Genomic DNA, 17,208 nt, shown 5'->3' with positions numbered 1-17,208 from the left:
ACAATACTGATTGCCGTAGTTCAGGTACTGACTAACTACTGCGAATGATAACTTAGGTCCAGACCGAACTTTGGCAGCCATAACGTTGGTTTCGTTATAATTGCTGGTGATCCTTTATGGGATGTTTTATGCATAGTTCGGAATGAGTTGACTGTTTGTAGAAGTTGCGTTTTTTTCTATTTTAACCCGTAAAACGAGCGAATTCTGCAGTATATATATAACGAAAGCGCATTTCTGTTTAGAAAAAAGAAGTGCATGTTATAAAAGTGACTTTATCATACTTTAAAAAGTGAGAGAGAACGAGCGATAAGCGCAGAGACGAATGCGCCAACGTGACGAAAAGGACCGAGAGAGCGAGATATAATCACGTTCTGGTTTCTGGGATCAGAAACGGATGGCGTTCTCCGACCGTCAAGGGTAAACACTGTTGCTCGTCTCGAACCTCTTATCCTCCTCCGTCTCTCTCGCAACCACCACCGGCCTCGCTTTGCCCTATCTCTATGGTTTCTTTCTCTTTTTCGTCTTTCTTCGCCTTCTTAACGGCTCCCTACTTTTAACCACTCAAGGCAATGATTCACGGAGTCCCACCTTCGACGACGTATCTCGGACTCCCAGCTACAGCAAACGACAAAAGCATATCGATCGTGATATATATTCCTATAGCATTACGCGACTTGTCGGAGAAACGCGTCAATTCTCAAACACAGCAGGATGTAAAATCAATAATTAAACTAAATTATAACGAAATGCTTCGTCAGGTCAGAAGCAGCGACTTGTGCCGAACTGGTCGTTGATATCGAATTTCTCTTTAATCACATGCAAACAGTCGCGTTTGCAAGGAGAAAGAGTCTATTGTAAAGGAGATCCTATGACATCATCGTTTACGTCGTTTTAAACTATGTCACAACTGCAGTAATGTAACGGAAATATAACGGACCACTATTTTTCATGAGATTTTACTCGATAACATAGCGGACTCTTTGGTCATAAAAACGTTATTATTATTTTTGTTACTTTTGACACAAAAATCACACGGACATTATCGTGAATAATAATACGTCGCTAGATAATAAGTGCACGGGAGACAATGACGAATGAAATTGTTTCGTGGATTATTACCGTGACATACTAGGAAAACAGCAACGATTTGTGACGTGCGTATGTCCGACTTGCGTATCGCTGAGAGAGATGAGATTGTAATCTGGTGTGATACGTGCAATTACACACACACACAAGCATATTTAACACATACAAGATGTATCAATCAAATTTTCGCTGCTTATAGTTTGACGTCAGTCATTTCATTCATTTATATAAATGGAAAATAAAACAAATATATCTTTAATCACTTTATAAAGCATGTATATTACATTAACTATATTAATATTTCCATTCGTATTATTAAGTATTTTAATTTTTGTTTCAGGTAAGTCACGATTGGATAAATCATGCATATGTTATCTGTCAGTTTGCAATCTGCCACGCAAGTGTAAGTAAGAATTTAAATTATTATAATTCGTGGATGTATTTCATCGAGTTAACGCCGATGATTTTCGAACTTCAATTTTCTTGGTATATCGCTTTACCGAGAACCGGAACGAGTTAGCTGATGACGACTGCTTGATCCGGTTACGTAGACTCTTGCCGATAGCAAGAGTCTCTAGCATCGCAGTAATATAAACAGTTCGTCGTTCACACACGCTCTCGTAAGTGTCTAAATGAAAACAAGTAGGTAGTAGCCATTCCTGAGCAGTGGCTCTCATTAGCATTTGTTCTCTGTGTGTAGTCAGCCTAGTATTGTACCTATTAATTTCTAACGCCAAGTATAGTGCTAATTAAGCATTGAATTAAAATTACATTGCGACATAGAACAGCGCGAATTAATTTCGAGAATGATCTTGTGATATATAAATTTGTCATCCTTTTGTACAATATAAAAAATGAATTAATATATCTTTTTATTTTTCCTATTTTTTAGTCTTACTTTTTTCTCGAAATTCTAGTATTATTTTACTCATTGTGCATTTCATTTTTTTACAATAGAAACTTAGAGACTCAAGTACAATAATGAACCAAAATAGTTCGTTTTGCTTCACGTACCTTTTTATTTTCGACTCGTTTTCTCGCAACCTTCTTTCTCGCGTGCTGTCCTCTAGTCACCAACGCAACTCTTTGCCGGAGGAATTCGCTGACAGCAGGTTTCGCTGAAATCGCGCGATTCCGACGCGCAAACTTTGAGATAAATCAGAGAATAGCGCTTACGACAAGAGAGATGAGGCAGAAACGGTAAACGCGTTCATATAATGTGATCATGCTCCAGCTGTCTCATTCAAAATTCTCCGCGACTTCATTTTCGTAGCAACATATATCCTTAATCGACCGAAAGATTTAACACGCAGTCCTTTCAATTCTTCGTTAAAAATATAATAAATTTTACCTATATTTTTTAAATAACGGAAAGTTATATTATATTTTATAAATAATTGGAGATTTTTCTCTTCTGTCAGTCTCAGATAATGGAGCTATTTATAGGCGGACACGTGCCGCATAAAGCGTACACAGGTAATCTGCTAGTGACAAATATAGATCATTTGCATTATGTTTTATCGAGCCGATGTTTTAAAGATGGTAATACCGAAAGATTATTCCTCGCAGGCACATAACGTGTAACGCAGGCTCGCTGACGAACGTCGCATATTGCGACTGAGATGTGCGCATTACGATCTGTCGTGCGCAATATGCGACGTTTTATGCATGTAAAATTGGAATTATTTCCTGCGATTAAATTACATGAGGCGCCGTAACTCGTGGTTTCTTAAACGTCACGTATGACATTTGCATCGCGACCTATCGCGATTGCTTCCGTGCAAATGATATTTTTTCGAGATCAATTAGAGATAGTCCATATTTTTGTTATACGAACCGTAAGATAAATATATATATATATATATATATATATATATAGCTGTATGTGGTACGAAAGGTTATTTTTTGATAATAGATTTTACATCTGTTTGATATAAAGATTGCGCTTCTTAATATCAAAATACGAATCAAAATATTTACGTATTCAATATTAAAATTCAAAATAATAAAAAAATTACAGGACTCTTGATATTCAAATATAATAAAATCAAACAATGGCAATAAGAGTTAAACCACAATAATAATAGATGTCCTCATAATTAAACATAAATATATTAGTAAGTATACAAAAAGCAAAAAAATTTTAAATATTACAAATATAACAAAAATAATAAAAAGTTGAATGCTATGAAAAAACAATATATATATGTACTTGACATGCCTTGTATTCAGGCCCTCTTCAGAAATACGAAATTATAACGCAGCAAATCGATAAGTGTGACAACAACGGTTTTGTTAAAAAATATAAAATATAAAAATTACAATAAAAATAAGAGTAAAGTTGAAGTAAGATGAGTGATTGATCAGAGAACCGGAATTATTATACTTGTCAAACGATTGGCTGACTGATTGAGAAAATTTCTCGTTGTTTTATATTTTATATTTTTTAACAAAACCATCGTTGTCACACTTATCGATTTGTTGCGTTATAATTTCTGAAGAGGTATTATTTCTGAAGAGGGCCTGAATATAAAGTCGAAACATGTCAAATATCATATATTGTTTTTTCATAGCGTTCAATCTTTTATTATTTTTGTTATATTTGTAATAATTCAAATTTTTTCCTTTTTGTATACTTACTAATATATTTATGTTTCATTATGAAGATATCTTTTATTATTGTGATTTGACTCTTATTGCCGTTGTTTTATTTTATAATATTAAAATATTATATATATATATATATATATATATATATATATATATAAAATGATCTAATACAATATTATTTTAGTTATTTAACATTTCTCCAAAGTTTCTCGCTAAATTTGTTACGTGAAATTATTTGAAGCACGAAACTTTACCGCTGATTATTTTTGGAATCGAGCTGATTGAAGTGATGAATATGTTAATTCGCCGTAATATCGGCCGTCAAATTGAGACACTAATAAATATTGCTATATTTTCACCTATTCAGAGCTGCGTTCGAAAACACTACCCGGAGTATCATCTCCGAATATCATATTTCATCCTTGTCTAATACTCTATGAACAACAAAGATAAAATGATATTCGGAGATACTTGGGTAGTTTTCTTGAACACAGCCCAAGATAAACACAACAATCTACTGTGAAAAATCACGATCTATGGAAAAGCGATACCTCCATCATCGTCACTTTCTTCCAAACCAGTTTTTTCTTACGCAATTACGTAGCGCTGCGGCTTGCTCTACACACACACATCTACTTACAAAAGAAATTCTAATTCGAAAATGTAAATAAGTTACGATATGGTACAAAGAGAAAAAAATGTTTTGATATGTTAAAACTATGTAAGTATTATTCTTTTTACTATCTGAATTTATTCTAAAATCGATCCTGAAACCCTGAAAATTGACCCAATGTTCATTTCCTTTATTATTCGTTAACAAAAGAAAAGAATACAATTTTACAGAAAAAAATTATTTCTCTTAATAAGATTTAAAACTTATTTATTTGAAACACCTGTTTGAAGAGTTTTCAGACAGACTTGTATAATGATCACGATATGCACAAATAAATTCACTGAAAATTTAGAACAATTTTATGATTACTTATGACATTATAAAAGTGAAAACACTTACATCAAGGTAACTAAAATTTAGATTATTTAAATGATTAAAGTTTTTTTCATAGAGTTGTTATAACATATGTATGAAAAATTATTTTCAGATTTGAAATACGATATTATATGGAATATTATGTCATATATAATCAAATGCAATACGTTATTATATAATGATGCAAATTTGCAGTTATTATGTAAAGCTATAGTAAGCATAAATGATTTTTTAATTTTTCTTTATTTTATGCCGCATAAAGTAAGATAAATATACTGTAAATTTTAGGTAAACAGATGTCGATTTTAATGTACTGAATTTTGTTAAAAGTAATTCTTTTTGTTATTCGTAATTCTTATATAATGTCACAGTAAGCATAAATGATTTGGAAACTTTTCTTTATTTTACGCCGCATAAAGTAAGATAAATATACTGTAGTTAGGTAAACTGTCGATTCTGACAGTTTATTTTAATATCCCCATAAATAAAATTCTTTTAAAATAAAATAAATTATAGATGGGGATTCATAGATTTATGAATATAATAATAAAAAATGTAATTATATTATATATATATATATATAATATAACTAGATCGCTAACATGCTATAGTTTGTTATGAGTCAGCTGAAGCCGGGACGCCATGTTTACCCAGTCATCACATATTGTATTTTACTTCGTAGTATTAGGCCGGAATCAAACTACGCATTGAAGATTGAGATTGAAGATTGAAAATTGAAATTTGATCAATGAGAATAAAGGAATTTAGTTTCTATTATTTTGATTGGCCAAATTTCAATCTTTCAATCTTTTAATCTCCATCTTCAATGCGTAGTCTGATTCCGTTCTGTGTATACTTTGCTTCAATTAGAAGACTTTAGTTTCGATTACAAGGTTAAGGTATAGCATGCTGTAATTTAGTCATGACCGGGTAAAGATGGCTGTTATTCCCTCCCTTGTCAAGTTGGCTTCACTTTATTTTACGGAGGTAGCGATCTAGGTATTATATAGAAATCTGTGAGTGAGTCTTATACGGCTCAGGTACCTTTTATATTATTTTCAGAATACTGCAGTTCTTACTTTTATAATTAATATAAAAATAATAAGAAGGCTCAATATGTATAAAACAATATAAAAATATAAATAGGGCGTAGAGCCAAATTAATTTAACGAATTATTTTAATTCATATATTAATACAAATTCAGACGTTTCGACTCCGATCGGATCATTTTCAATGATACAATTATTTTACTTAAAATTAAATTAACATTATATTATATTTATACAATCTTCATATTGTTGAAATTCATGGATTCAGTGCATTAAATTTGAACATTCATATTTATATATGTTTTATCTTTGATCCTGATAAAAAGTATAAAAATTAACATTGTTTAAAAATTCAAATACTAAATGTCTTATTAACTCTGTCAAAAATATTAAAATCTAATACAAATACATATAATCAACTTATTTATTGGGAGTAGAAATTAGTTCGGTCCGTTTTCCAAAAGATGATCGCCTCCAAAGACGAGTCATTTTTTCGAAATGGAATTCGAAAATTGCCTGAGAGATGGGAAAATGTAGTAGCCAGCGATGGACAATACTTTAATTAATCTGTTCATTCATTTTGTTATGAAATAAATGCATTTTTGAACAAAAAAACGGACCGAACTAATTTGTACACTAATATTTACATATATTATATTCTCATATTATATTTTCTTATTATAATTATAACCCATTAGATATTACAATATTCCTGAAAACATATAATATGATGAGATATCGACGGGATTCGAACCATTATATGATCAAGACGAATTAAAATTCAATACCAAAAAGTGTCCAAACAAGCGTGCGATTATAGCTTAGCGTTAGCATATAGTTAGGTTCCTAGAGATCTCAGATTCGAATCCCCCGCATGCATTTTCAGAAATATTGTAATATATATTATCAATTATATTAATTACATATAATAAGAAAGATAATATATGTATAAGTTAATTGTACATACATAAAAATAATTAAAAAAGAACAAAAAAATTAAATAAAAAAATTCGTTTTTGTTATATATTTCCAGATAGACAATTAAATGTATGTACGTAAACTTTATGTTTATATTAGAATCATCCAATGCAGAATATTGCAACAACATTTAGTAAATCGGAAGACGAAATATCATTACGCAAATATATATAACGTAAATATGAGAAACAAAAATTTAATTTTGTTTTTCTCACATTTGCATCATAATATTTCGTTTCCTGATTTACTAAATATTGCTCCAATATTTATAATCACAATCGGCTCATCTATAACATATTTGATGATCTAATGAAATGTAAAATTGCTTTAAAGTCTATGCACACTTGTCTCTATCTAGGTTATAATCACTACAAAAGAACAATTTCAAAAATATTAAATATTAAAAAAAATATTCTTGTATATGTTTATATGTTTGTTTTCTCTGTAATGTATGTTTATATAATGTTTACATGTTTATTTATTTGTTTGTCTTTATGTAATTCTAAATTTTATATATATGAATAAATATATAGTATAGTTAAGCAAAATATGTATTAAATTATACTATTGAAAAACCATATTAAAAATACAAGAATATTATGAATATATCTCTTCTGCTTTATTTATACATTTTTAATATTTTTTTAATCAATTGATAAATTTTCTAATCAATAAATTTCATTAAAAGAAGTAAGGCTTTATAAAATATTATCTTATTCTCTTTTCTTTGTGAATTATGATTTTAAAAAAACGAAAATTGATCAATTTTTAGGAGCTGATTTTTACTTCCTCATGATGAATTTAAACTGCAAAAAAAACTTGTTACATATTAAAATATCTTTTAGATATTATCAAAGTTTCACAATTTTTTGAATTCTCGAATTTGGAATTTTTTTATTATATATTTATATTTTATGAAAGAACTGTATGTACGTATAATAATGTCATATTTTTTTAGTGTTATTTTTCACATGCTTTACCAATCGTTGAGATACTATATGATAAGTCAGATATTAGACGAGATATTAAATCAGTTATAATTATACATTTTATTTTTACTTTTTCTTAAAAATTGAGGTTTGATTATTCGGGTGTTTTATACATAGAGGAGAGGCCCCTATTATGAGATACCGAGTTCATTTTGTGTAATTACTAAATGTTTATTGGTAGAATTAAAAAAAATAATAGGTCATTTTGAAGAGAATTTAATAAGCTTTAAGATAGTGTTATGTAAAATTTAATTCAAATTTTATTTTATTTTTTAATTAAAGAAATGTAAAAAGTGAACAAATCGCAAAGTCGAAAAATTGTGCTCCTAGTATGAGATACCCCGAAAAATCGATAATAAAGCACAAAGTACATCAGTATTAGAATTAAAAAAACTTTATTTGATGTTTCTAACATATCAACGAGTACAGCTTATGCGCGTAAATTGAGCATGTGATGCATTGTATTCAGGATTTGTCTTCAGTAGTAATTGGAATGAAGTATTGCAGAAACAGACCCTCAATGTTCATTCCGGTTATTCTTTTTATTATTGTACAATAACATTTATACTTTAACATTGATTTTCACTTGGGCACAGAAGTATAGATTATTTCATATTAGAAATATCCTGGGTATCTCATATTACGAGTATCACGTCTTACAGCTTTACGATCATCAAATCTAACTTCTTTAATTAAACAATTCAACATATTTCGTATTTTTCTATCAGTACGAACTTACTCTATTACTGCATGAAGAATTTATTGCCAAATAATTACTTATTAAATAATAAACAAAGATTAAAGGCTTATCTCAATGAAACTTGAAAACATTCAAACTCTAAAATTTTATTTTACAATTACTGTAGGCATGATCTAACAATGAATTTTCCACTAAATAGTTTTCAATCCAAGAGCAATAATTTCATGATAGAATCAACAGATAGCATTTATTAGTTTAGCAGAAACGCCGCTATCTCATGTTAAGCGCCTATCTCATAATAGGGGGCTTTCCTTTATTCACATTTTTACGTTATTTCAACATTTTGGCAACGATGGAATCATTGAATAATGATTGCATTCGCGATGCAAAGTAAGGTTAAGCTCATGTAATATTACGTATTGTGGATGTAGATTGGATTCAATTTGCAAACTATGAATCGTTATTCAATCAATCTGATTGGCTGGTTAACGATTTGCAGTTTGCAATTCGTATCTATTTCGCATCTACAATACGTGGTGTGACACGGGCTTCAAGTGCGAGAAAATTCGAAGGGATGACAAACAGAGTGGGAAACATGGGAAAATCCGCGGAAAGAAGGCTGAGAATAGAGAGAAAAACGGGACGGATGAAAAGCGATCTCACAAATCAGCGAGAGGCTGCATCGATCTCAACCATCCACCGCCATCGTTTCTTCTCTTATTCGCGACCTGTTTTTTTTCTTCTTCGCTTACTCAACGTGCTTTTTTACTGCGCGTTCACATCGTGCGAATAAAATGAAAGCAAAGGGCAAAGAGCATCTCGTATAAAAGGAGAGAATTCGACTAGATATATTCTCTCTCCAATTCTCTATCTCCTCTCTTTCGTTTGTTGTTTTCGATGGTTTCGTTGGTTCCGTCGATAGAAGGCTTTCTGATCCAAAAACGCGCTCGATGGAGCGTACGCTAACCGGAAGTAACGCGGAGCTTGGTTCGCTATGAAAATTACATTTGTATCCCGTGGACGTTTTATCCCTTCGGCGACCGAGGCAAAAATCCAAGCCGAAACTTTTGATAACACGCTGACAGATTTCGGAGAGAGAGGGCTCGCCGTTTGGACAGAAAGGAACGTGATCCAATCAAGTTTTTGACATTTCCATTGACTTTTCTGTACGTAAACCCGTACACAGGCAAACGTTACTGCCGCATTGCTGCTGCTATTTTATCGCAACGGCACAATGGCATTTTATCACACAAATTATATGAAGAGCTAGTGGCGAGTTTCCGTATTTCTAGTTCGCGACACGGGTTAAGAATTCAAGTTGGGTAAGGTGGTGCAATTTTGAACAAAATTAGATTTGAATTCAATTTTGAGATTCAAGTTTGGTAAACCTGATCTCTCATTGTGTGTATGTGTGTAGAGAGTACCATTAGAAAGGAAAAACCGAACTACAATATAAGTAAGAACAATAGGCTCACTCTGTGACTCAACACCACGGTGTTTTTATTTAGGCACAGTTCCTCTAGAAATCATGATCAAGCTGAAGAAGTTAAGACACATAACGTTAGATGGCTAAGATCGTTTTAAGTTCAGTCTTGAGGTGTTAAGAAAACGAATCAGAGGACCGCATTAGTGTCTTAAGATATTACTTAAGACGATCTCAAGATATATGAACCGATTATATAGGTATAAATATCTTTCGTAGAATGGATCATATTTATGTCGTAATCTGTAAGAATTGATCAATCACAGTCAAATGAAAGGGGAGTAATCGACTTGTATAATTAGTCAACTCTTATTATAGATTAGGGCATGAAAATAAATGATAAATTCTTAAGATTCCAATATTGTTCTGTATTCTTGATTCCTCTTTTGGGAAAAATGGTAGAGCGAGAAATCAGATAACGACTGAGCACGTGAAAAAATTGAAAAACAGATTTATGTATGTCAGTGCGTGTGTATGCATCTACGAAACAAAGCTTTCTATGTGAGGTATATTTATTAATATTAGTAGATGCATTTACTAATACTAAAGAAATATGCATAGATGTGCGATACATACGCTACCGAGTTTAATTGCGGTATATCCTCAGGAAAATCACAGTGAAAATACATTATATTCTTACACAGTGATCGGCACCTTTGATCGGAATGCTAAACAATGCTATGCTAAGCGCTATATTATTGGTTGTGTAGACAATATAAATATAAGAACGAAGTAAAGTTGCTTCACTCTTATCGATTGATACCTTAAATCTAATCGTAATCCTTTATTTGAATAGAAGAAACTAATTGGTAAATATTGTAATCGAAAATTGGATTTAAATCTTATTTCATCAGAATCCCGTAGAATACATATTTCCAAGAAAAGTCCTAAAGACCACCGTTCAGTAGACATCTCTATGTCCTCTTAATACTTAATGTTCCAGGATGTCTTTCAGATAAAGAATGATGTATAAGACTAGAGCATGCTTCAAATTGCATCCTTTGTTGTATTCGAGTTAAAAGTAATTATCGATATGTACTCGTATCAACGAATAATCATTTTCGATGTAACACAGCATCTATATACGTTCTTCCTTTTTGCGCTTCTTCAACGAACAAATGTACTCCCATGTCCGTTGCATTATTTTTGAGCTTGAATTCCGCGCGCGCGGGCGCACATTTTTACTTATCTTTATTACAGTCGCGAATCGGCTCGTATTTTTACAGTTGGCCTTCAGCCATTCGCGGCTCGTATATCTGTAACGTAAACGTCGATAGCCAGAGCCGCGACATCGTCATAAATGTTTACAATCGACCTTCGATCGTGTATCTCCACGGCTCGTTTACTTCGTGGCCGCCGTTCGGCACGTACGCACGACGGCGCGGCGTCGCGCGAAACACTTCGAGGAAGAAACTCACATCAGTCGACGTGTGTACTAACGAAGATAATCGTCATTTTCAGTCGCGATACGGACTCACCGAGGACTCCACTCTCGCTCTCTCTCTCGCTCTCTCTCTCCTCCCTTCCTTCCTCTTTCCCCGAACGGTTGCGCGCTTCGAGATTCATCGAAAGCCGATGCGATGTCATTTCTTATCTCGGAAGATCATCTTACGTTAACAGAGGTTGCATTACGTAGTTGTCGACACACACGGTCGTCCTCCGTTCGTTACGAACGCGTCGAACAATTTGGTCATATACACATGGATTGCTAACACCTCCTATTTTTTTCTATACGTATATGCAATATTTTCAGCTTGATTGGCGAAACATACGAGAAAAGAAAAATATTTTCAATTGAAATGAAGCTGTCTATATATGTTATCTAAAATGTGGAAAAAAGACGAAGCTGCACTCGTTTTTAACTTGATAAGTTAAGCTCATAACGAATTGTGCCTTGATCTCAGCGCCCGTGCTTCGTTACAAGGAATTAAATATGTTAGCATCTCTCTTCAACTTGATACTTAAACAGACAGAACAGAATAAAATCGTTATTTATTTATGCACTCTGAGATCATGTCTCTTCAAGCACCAAGCATAATATATACTACCTACAGATATAATGTATTATAGTTAAGTTATGGCAACATTATGAAATAGAGAAACAGAAGTTTTATAAAGAGAGAAACAAGTTAGAATAGAAAAATAAGTATTAAAAAACATAAAATATATGATACTTTGTATACCTAAATGAAACTGGAGAACTGTAATAAGGTCACATACCTTTATTAAATAAGTACTTGTAAAATTTATATTTTATATATATATATATATATATATATACAAATACGAATCAAGAATCAATAATAGAAGAAAATCTAGCATGGTTACCTAAAATATGCGTCTATCATTTTACTAGAGATGATTTGAATTCATATGATTCAATCACGGACGTAATAGAATAGATTGTCCATTTCTATGAAGTTGTCACTATCGATTAATCATATATATATATATACATACTATACATATATATACATAGAGAGAGAGAGAGAGAGAGAGAGAGAGAGAGAGAGAGAGAGAGAGAGAGATGTGATTTAAGCTAACTTACTTTTTTTAACAGTGATTAACCGATAGTGACAACTTCATAGAAGTGGACAGTTTATTCTATTACGTCCGTGATTGAATCATATAAATTCAAATCATCTCTAATAAAATAATAGACGCATATTTTTGACATTTTAGGTACCCATGCTAGATTTTCTTCTATTATTGATTCTTGATTCGTATTTTGATAATGGAGACGCAACTTCATCACATCAGATACGAAGTTTGCATTAAAGAAGTCCACGTGTAGGTATGTGATTGAAGATTGAAAAGGATTTTTGGTGCTCGTGTGTCTTTCGTTCGGCAACGCAGCTATAGAGACGCATGGAAGTGCATCAGCTCGTTTGTTTCGAAAACGATGTGACTTCGATAAAGATGGAAGTATTACGAAATTTCTTTTAGTGGACGCGATTAAAGCTGCCGCTATATACATATAGTATATTATTTTTTAAAAATGAAACTGAAGACTTATAGGTCAAACATATACATTCGAGAAGGAATACAAATATATAGAAAATTTTATTGCTCAAATCAAATTCTAAGTGCCAACGTGAAATAGGGGGAAATGATCAGCGTAGGTGGCATCGTTTGCTGCGGGAGGATCGCCTTCATGGCGCCGCGTTAGACTTTTAATTAAAAGCCTCGTCCGCCGCCACCTCGGCATTATCATCGCGCGTTCCTGCGTCCGTCTACCAATTTTACTTCTCATTTACGGAGTATACCAACGGGCGGCACTCGTAATCGTGAGTAATATCCGCGTTGCAATTATTCCGCCCGTCATTTAGCGTCTCGCCTCCCGCGCGGTACATCTCATCTAATTATCTATCAATAAATTATCGTTGCTCTGTCAATCGTTATTAGCATAAAAACGCAGCAGCCGTAATCGCGTGTATCAATTGCGTCAATCCGCATGTGCGCTATTAGAATTTTTTTGTGCATACGTGGAAAAATGATTTTGTTCAAGTATCTAAAAATTTATGTAGATACAAATCTAAAGATAACTTCGTTAGACCATCAAAATAATTATGTAAGAAATTTAAATATAGTGAGCAATGCTGCATAAACTTGGGACATTCTAGCAGCCATCTCAAGCATTCTACATATTTATTTTGATCCACACTAAGAGAAAAAAAATAATTATAATAATTATAAATGTGGCGCACCGAGAAAAATGATTTAGTTGAAAGCGGAAGATTCTGATAAAATCAATCAGAATTCCAGTTATCTCAACAAGAATTTTAGTAGATTCAACCAGAAAACTTACACGAAACTTTTTCAAATATCTTACTTCTTAGTCATGTTTTGTAGACGACGCATCATATTCTACAAAACATGAGTAAGAAATAAGAGTAAGAAATGGACCAATCACAGTCGAATGTGAGAAGAATAATCGATTGTGATTGGTTAGTATTATAGTTTCTTAAGCCCGACCTACAATTGCGTAAACGAAGTTGTAAGTGGTTGTAGTTATAAGAATTGACCAATGAGACAGTCGAATATTCTCCTCGTATTCAACTGTGATTAGTCAATTCTTACAACTACAACTATGTTTACGCAATTGCAGATCGGGCTTTACTCTTCCTTCTCACTCCGTGCATTGTAGACGATGCATTAAAGTCAGTGTCTTGAACGAACTTTTTTTACGAAATGCGTGAATACATTGACCGTTTTTGTGATAAAAATGATTTTCATAATTTTCATAATTGTCTTAGCAAAATTGGGAGAAGGGGAGGGGGGAGGCAAGTACAGCTCTACTCTTCCTCCTTACGTATCTCCTTATATTTTCAGTAAAACGTCTTTTTGTCTCTATATTGCACGCTTGTGTCAGAGACACACAGTGGTCGAGGCTCCAGAATTCTTATCGGCGACTTCTGTGTGCGTAACCCCGCCTGTAAACTTTTAAAATTTTTTAGATTACATTCTTATCTCGAACACGTATAACCACGATGTGTTTTCCGGTGCGAGAGCCACTGGCTAATTCACCGCGAGCTAGCGCGACGATGCGTCGTGCACACGCCGACGCGTTGCACTTGCGTCGCGTCACGTTGCGTCGCGTTGCCGCTCGATCGCATCGTACCGGCCGCGGCCATGCGACAATGACGCGAGCGGAGCGATCGGATGAGCGCCACTGGGACGGATTTGTAGTAAGTGTAAGCAGAGCGGTACAGATGCGTCCGTCGCCGCGTCGCCGCACACTCGGGCGCGCGCGCGCGCGCTCGCGCCACCCGCTTCCGCGCAATCCCCCCGCGTTGTTGAATCCCGACGCGCACCGCGAAGTCGTGATGACGCAACGACCGAAGTGGAGGAGGTTGAATGTGTACGGACGACGCGACGCGACGTGTCGCGCGAATGCGCTTGTGTAAAGACTTCGGCACGGCCAGCTGCATGGGAGGCCGCCTTTAAGTCGCTCTTGCGACTACGTCGCTTCCCGCGCGTCGTTATACTTTTCCTTTTTCTTTCTTTTTTTTTTTAGCTTACCAATGTGGTTTAAAGACTTCTTAAAGATGACGTTACGTTAACGCCAATCAAGTACATACAACTTTGTTTTCTTTCGTAAATGATTGTGCATTATGACTTTGCGGTTCTAATATTAGAATCAACTATCGTTTCTTTTGTAAACAATACAACAATAGAAAAAAGCCATAATAAAATGAATGAAAAAGATTACTCCGGAAATTTGAATACTGACGTCATTGAATTCGTCCTGTCAACTATCAAAATCGCTCTCTGGCATCGCAAAAATATTGTCATAATTAGAAACATGCTTAAGGAATGTTAGAAACATACATAACGATAATTTAAGCGATTAAAATAGCGTTCCTGTTTCGCAACGTGTACTATCAGTGCGATATATACGGTCGTACGCAGTTACGGTACACCCACGGTGGTTGGAGCGGGAAGGTGGGTCCCGGGGTGGAGAGACGGAGCTAAGGTTCGTTCTAGAAGTCGCAGAGTCGGGCGGCATCGGGCAGACGACCGGCGGCGCAGCGTAGCGTGGTGCGGCGTGGCGCGGCATGGCGTGGCATTGCGAGGCAAGGCGAGGCGAGGCGAGGCGAGGTGAGGCGAGGCGAGGCGCGGCGCGGAGCGGAGCGGCCTCGGGTGCAGATCGCATCGAGTCAGGCGCGGCAACGGAGTCGCGGTTGCGCCGGCCAAGTGCCTCGAGTCGGTCCGATAGAACGACTAGTGTCGAGTTCGACCGAACGTAGCCGACTCCGCTGTCGCCGCGCGTGCCTTCCTGTGTGAGTGAGGAGCCAGGCCGCCCAGAGCGATCGCGATGCACGTAGTCAGTGGCTGACGACTTCTCGGAGCGTCAGGTTCTCCGTATCCGAAGGGGGGGACGTGCCGTCGCACCGCGTCTCCTAGCGAGCCACGTGCGCAGCGGTGACAGCTCGCACTGCGCGACGTAACGCGACACGAGGAGCATCCTCGGGCTCGCGAGCTAAGAGACGCGTCGCGAGATGTGACTTGGCATACCTCATCGACTAACTGGTCCTCCGTGTATCGTTCACTTTTGCGAGATACGTTACACACGTAGAAGAGAAACACTAGCAAAATTTATGAAAGCTCGCCGCGGCAGTGCATTCGATTTTGCAGTGGCTATCCCTGGTGCATGGGTGGATGGTACGGCACGTCGAGACATCGTATCAATTCAGTGATCTAATGATGAATGAATCGCTACAACAGATTGTAACTGAACTAGAGATCCTTCGAGGTTGTAGATATCGCGCGGAATGCACCCTCCATAAGATCTGACAGTATTCGAAACTTAAAGCACATGGGACATATAATTATTAAGAAATTTCGCAGTGTCATTTTTTTTTTATCTTCAACGAACTCTGAATGAAAGTGAGCATTTTTGACTCGTGATAGGACTCGTGGATGTGTCTGTGACGTTACTGTAAACTTGTCTCAATAACGTGTCGGCTAACACGCTTATCGAGATTTTCGTTAGCAATTCTTATCGGATTACGAGAATAACCTGACCGTGCAGCGTAAACATTATGAATGCAGGAATCTCTCTCAATCAGCCGAATCGATTTCGTATTATCATGCCGGCACGTCGTGGTTGAAGCGACGCGTTGTAATCGCGTGACGCGTTTGAGCGACACGCGCGGGAAACTCCGAAACGATCTCTGCGTAAAACGTCACAAAACCACCGCTTAAGAGCCCAAGGAACAAAAGTAAAATTTTGAGAACGAGAATGTGACGCAGATACGTCGATCGTCAGTTGTATTCTTGAAAACGTGGGAGGGGGGGGGAAGACAAAAAAACAGCACCCAGCAGTGAAAAGGACACTACCTGAAACACGGAAAAACTGCAAAACGTACAACGAACGAGCAGCTAAACGAAGACATAGAACGACGAAAAAAAAAAAACGAAAGGTAGAGAGACACAGGAAGAAAGAGTTCGGCGGCGAATCGTGAAAAGAGTAACGGAAACGCGAAGGGGGAGAAATAGAGATTTCTGGGCACGCGCACTCCACCTGCTAGCGTGTAGTGGCACGCGCCATATCCACCGCCTCCTTCCCCTGCCACCCTCGTCGTCACTCACATTACCCCTGCACCCCTCCCCCTCTGTCTGTCTTTCCTCGTCCACCCAATTCCATCCTATCTTCCTCTCTCTCTCTCTCTCTCTCCCTCTCCCTCTCCCCCCCCCTTTCTCGCGTGCCCTCCTGTGGCCCTACCGCGGCAGCCGTCGCCGCTTCTCCTCCCCTCCCCCCTCTCCCACGGGAATCCCCTCCCGTGTTCCTCTTTCACGCGTGCTACGAAGAGACCGGGAC

The sequence above is a fragment of the Cyphomyrmex costatus genome, unplaced genomic scaffold, assembly GCF_001594065.2.
Source record: "Cyphomyrmex costatus isolate MS0001 unplaced genomic scaffold, Ccosl1.0 scaffold546, whole genome shotgun sequence".
Lineage (NCBI taxonomy): Eukaryota > Metazoa > Arthropoda > Insecta > Hymenoptera > Formicidae > Cyphomyrmex > Cyphomyrmex costatus.
Note: the sequence above shows the minus strand (reverse complement) of the source record.